The sequence below is a fragment of the Mustela nivalis genome (genome assembly GCF_964662115.1).
Source record: "Mustela nivalis genome assembly, chromosome: X".
In the NCBI taxonomy this organism is placed as follows: Eukaryota; Metazoa; Chordata; class Mammalia; order Carnivora; family Mustelidae; genus Mustela; species Mustela nivalis.
In genome coordinates, this window is record NC_139040.1 from 84,871,372 (window position 1) to 84,877,119 (window position 5,748).

Below are 5,748 nucleotides of genomic sequence, written 5' to 3' on the forward strand. Positions count from 1 at the left end.
ATAGCACAGACATTTTAACAATATTTGTTCTTCCAATTGATGAGCATGGAATGTTTTTCCATTTTTTTTTTGTCTTCCTTAATTTCTTTCATAACTGTTCTATAGTTTCAGAGGGCAGATCCCTTACCTCTTTGGTTACGTTTATTCCTAGATACCTTGTGGTTTAGATGCAGTTATAAATGGGATCTATTCCTAATTTCTCTTCCTAATGCTTCATTTTGGTGTATAGAAATAGATAATATTTCTATGCATTGATTTTGTATCTTACAACTTTGCTGAATTACTCTTGTCATTTGTGTCTATGTTTGGGAGTAGTCTTTCAGGTTTTCTCTATAGAGTGTCATGTCCTCTACATAGACTGAAAGTTTTGTGTCTTTGCAAATTTGAATGACTTTTACTTTTTTTATTGTCTGATTGCTGAAACTAGGACTTCTATTCTACCATTACTAGATTTAACAACAGTGGTGAGAGTGTTCATCCCTGTCATATTCCCAACCTTAGGGCAAAAGCTGTCAGTTTATCCCTGTTGAGAATGATATTTCCTGTTGGTCTTGGATATATGGATTTTATGATATTGAGATATGTTCCCTCTATCCCTACATGGTGGATAGCTTTTATCAAGAAAGGATGCTATGTTTTTTTAATTTAAATTTTTATTTTTTATAAACATATATTTTTATCCCCAGGGGTACAGGTCTGTGAATCACCAGGTTTACACACTTCACAGCACTCATCAAAGCAGATACCCTCCCCAATGTCCATAACCCCACCCCCCTTCTCCCAACCCCCCTCCCCCCAGCAAACCTCAGTTTGTTTTGTGAGATTAAGAGTCACTTATGGTTTGTCTCCCTCCCAATCCCATCTTGTTTTATTGATTCTTCTCCTATCCACTTAAGCCCCCATGTTGCATCACCACTTCCTCATATCAGGGAGATCATATGATAGTTGTATTTCTCTGTTTGACTTATTTCGCTAAGCATGATATGCTCTAGTTCCATCCATGTTGTCGCAAATGGCAAGATTTCATTTCTTTTGATGGCTGCATAGTATTCCATTGTGTATATATACCACATCTTCTTGATCCATTCATCTGTTGATGGACATCTAGGTTCTTTCCATAGTTTGGCTATTGTGGACATTGCTGCTATAAACATTCGGGTGCATGTGTCCCTTTGGATCACTACGTTTGTATCTTTAGGGTAAATACCCAATAGTGCAATTGCTGGGTCATAGGGCAGTTCTATTTTCAACATCTTGAGGAACCCCCATGCTGTTTTCCAGAGTGGCTGCACCAGCTTGCATTCCCACCAACAGTGTAGGAAGTTCCCCTTTCTCCGCATCCTTGCCAGCATCTCTCATTTCCTGCCTTGTAGATTTTAGCCATTCTGACTGGTGTGAGGTGATATCTCATTGTGGTTTTGATTTGTATTTCCCTGATGCCGAGTGATATGGAGCACTTTTTCATGTGTCTGTTGGCCATCTGGATGTCTTCTTTGCAGAAATGTCTGTTCATGTCCTCTGCCCATTTCTTGATTGGATTATTTGTTCTTTGGGTGTTGAGTTTGCTAACTTCTTTATAGATTTTGGACACTAGTCCTTTATCTGATATGTCGTTTGCAAATATCTTCTCCCAGTCTGTCAGTTGTCTTTTGATTTTGTTAACTATTTCCTTTGCTGTGCAAAAGCTTTTGATCTTGATGAAATCCCAATAGTTCATTTTTGCCCTTGCTTCCCTTGCCTTTGGCGATGTTCCTAGGAAGGTGTTGCTGCGGCTGAGGTCGAAGAGGTTGCTGCCTGTGTTCTCCTCAAGGATTTTGATGGATTCCTTTCTCACATTGACGTCCTTCATCCGTTTTGAGTCTATTTTCGTGTGTGGTGTAAGGAAATGGTCCAATTTCATTTTTCTGCATGTCGCTGTCCAATTTTCCCAGCACCATTTATTGAAGAGGCTATCTTTTTTCCAGTGGACATTCTGATGCTATGTTTTGTCAACTCCTTTTTCTGCATCTATTGAGGGAATCATATGGTTCTTGTCCTTCTTTTTATTATTATGGTGTATATCACATTAATTGATTTGTGGATGTTGAACCATACTTGCAGCCCAGGAATAAGTCCCACTTTGTTACATTAAAAGGGGAATAATCCTTTTAATGTACTGTTGGATCCTAATAGCAAGTATCAAACTGAGAATTTTTGCATCCATCTTCATCAGGGATATTTTTCAGCAATTCTCCTTTTTGGTGGGATCTTTGTCTGGTTTGGGGATTGAGATAATGCTGGCCTCATAGAATGACTTTGGTAGCTTTCCTTTCATTCCTGCTTTTTTTTTTTTAAAGATTTTATTTATTTATTTGACAGACAGAGATCATAAGTAGGCAGAGAGGCAGGCAGCGAGAGAGAGAGGGAGAGAGAGAGGAGGAAGCAGGCTCCCCGCTGAGCAGAGAGCCCAATGTGGGGCCTGATACCAGGACCCTGAGATCATGACCCTAGCAGAAGGCAGAGGCTTTAAGCCACTGAGCCACCCAAGCGCCTTGGACCAAATCTTCTTTATCCGTTCATCTTTTGAAGGGCATCTTGGCTCTTTTCACAGTTTGGTGACTGTGGTCTTTGCTGTTATGAACATTGTGGTACAGGTGGCACTTCTTTCCAATACATCTGTATCTTTGGGGGTCAATACCCAGTAGTGCAGTTGCAAAGTCATAGGGTAAATATTTTTATTTTTTTTAAGGAATCTTCACACTGTTTTCCAAAGTAGCTTCACCAACTTGCATTCCCACAAAAAATGTAAGAGGGTTCCCCTTTCTCCACATGCTTTCCAACACTTGTTGTTTCCTGTCTTGTTAATTTTGGCCATTCTAAATGGTGTAAGGTGATATCTCAATGTGGTATTGATTTGAATAGAGAGTCCAGATATGGACCCTGAACTCTATGGTCAAATAAACTTTGACAAAGCAGAAAAAAAAATCCAGTGGAAAAAAAGAGTCTCTTTAATAAATGATGCTAGGAAAATTGGACAGCTATGTATAGAAGAATGAACCTCGACCATTCTCTTATACTACACAAAGATAAACTGGAAATGGATAAAGACCTCAATGTGAGGTAGGAATCTATCAAAATCCTAGAGGAGAACATAGGCAGTAACCTCTTCCACATCGGCCACAACAACTTCTTTCAAGGTATGTCTTTAAAGGCAAAGGAAACAAAATGCTCTATTCTTTATTATTTCTCTTCTGCTGTATTTAGACTTTATTTGTTGTTCTCTTTCCAACTTCTTTACATGTTAGGTTAGGTTGTGTATTTGGACTTTTGCTGTTCTTGAGAAAGTCCTGTATTGGTATATACTTCTGTCTTAGGACAGCTTTTGTGGCCTCCCAAAAGTTCTAAACTGTTGTGTTTTCATTTTCATTTTCTTCCATGTATTTTTTAAATTCTTTAATTTCCTGGTTGGCCCATACATTCTTTAGTAGGCTGCTCTTTAACCTCCATCTATTTGTGTTCCTTCCAAATTTTTTCTTGTGATTGAGTTTAAATTTCAAAGCATTGTGCTCTGAAAATATGCATGTATAATCTCAGTCTTTTGGTATTGTTTGAAACCTGATTTGTGATCCAGTATTCTATTTTGGAGAATGTTCCATGTTCACTCAAGATGAATATGTTTTCTGTTGTTTTGGATGAAATGTTCTGAATATATCTGTGAAGTACATCTCGCCCAGTGTGTCATTAAAAGCCCCTTTGTCCTTGTTGATCTTCTGCTTAGATGATCTATTCATTGCTGTGAGTCAGGTGCTAACCCTCCCTACTATTATTATATTATTATCAACGTGTTTGTTTAATTTTGTTATTAATTGTTTTATATATTTAGCTGCCTCCACGTTAGGGGCATAACTATTTACAGTTATATCTTATTTTCAGATAGGCTCTTTTATTCTGATATCTTTTTCATCTCTTATTAGTCTTTGTTTTAAAATCGAGTTTGTCTCATATAAGGATTGCTACTCCACCTTTATTTTGATGTCCATTAGCATGTTAAATGATTTGGATCCCTTCACTTTGAATCTGGAGATGTCTTTCTGTCTAAAATGAGTCTCTTGTAGACAGCATATCAATGGATTTTTTTCCCAATCTGATATTCTGTGTCTTTTGACTGGGGGCATTTAATGCATTTACATTTAGACTAATTATTGAAAGATGTGAATTTTGTCTGCTATATTACCTGTAAAGTCACTGTTCTTATAGATTTTCTCTGTTCTTTTCTGGTCTTTGTTATGTTTGGGATTTCTCTTTGCTGAAAGTGTCCCTTAAATATTTTCTTGACCCTAAATATTTTCTTGGTTTAGTGATCACAAATTCTTTTAGTTTCTGTTTATCCTGGAAACTCTTTATCTGTTCTACTCTGAATGACAGCCTTGCTGGATAGAGTATTGTTAGGTTGCATATTTTTCTCATGTAGTACATTGAATATAGCATGCCAGTCTTTTATGGCCTGTCAGGTCTCTGTGGACAGATATGTTGCCAGCCTTGTATGTATTCCATTGTAGGTTAAGGACCTCTTGTCCTTAGTTGCTTTCAGGATTTTCTCTTTATCTTTGAAATTTACAAGTTTCTCTATATATGTCATTATATGTATTATATGTACCTCAATGTGGTTTTAATTTGAATCTTCCTAATGGCTAGTGATGATGAACATTTTTTTCATGTGTCTGATAGCCATTTGTATGTCCTCATTGGAGTAGAAGAATGAAACTTGACCATTCTCTTACACCGTACACAAAGATAAACTCAAAATGGATAAAAGACCTCAATGTGAGACAGGAATCCATCAGAATCCTAGAGGAGAACATAGGATGTAACCTCTTCGATATCAACCACAGCAACTTCTTTCAAGATATGTCTCCAAAGGCAAAGGAAACAAAAGTGAAAATGAACTTCTGGGACTTCATCAAGATCAAAAGCTTCTGCACAGCAAAGGAAACAGTCAAGAAAACAAAGAGGCAACCCACGGAATTGGAGAAGATATTTGCAAAATAACACTACAGACAAAAGGTTGATATCCAGGATCTATAAAGAACTCCTCAAACTCAACACACAAAAAACAGATAATCATATCAAAAAATGGGCAGACGATATAAACAGATACTTCTCCAATGAAGACATACAAATGGCTATCAGACACATGGAAAAATGTCCTCTGTAGTTTCTATCTGAACTCTTTGTTCACCTGTCCTGTGACCAAATGTTTTTTTTTTTTTCCCCCCTCAGGCATGTCACTGAGTTTCAAGTATTCATATTTTAGGGACTCCTGCAGCCTGGACGCATGCTGTTCCTCTGGAGGAGGGAAGGGGATCTCACCACACTTATGCCTTTTCCTGGGCCCCTTCTGGGAACATTGTCATAGGATCCTGCAGTGGTTCACAATTTATGGCAATACTGAGCAGAAAGACACCACCTAGCCTCGCTGTGTTCAGCCCGCTTCCCTGCTCCAATGCCTGCACTCAAGCACCCTTATTATTCCTCAAACCCTAGGCATCCTGAGACCATGCTCTTCTACTTGGGATTCCACCCCACTTCACCACCTGAACACCTTTAATCCAGCTATTTCTCCCATAGCAACTGACATACAAAAGTTCTTCCTTCCACTTCTTATAATCTTTTACCTTAACCTTCTTAAGTTGGACCCTTCCCCACTGCTGCATCCTCTGATATATCATCCCGGACTCAAGTCTCCATCCTGCCTGTCTTTAAAAAAGG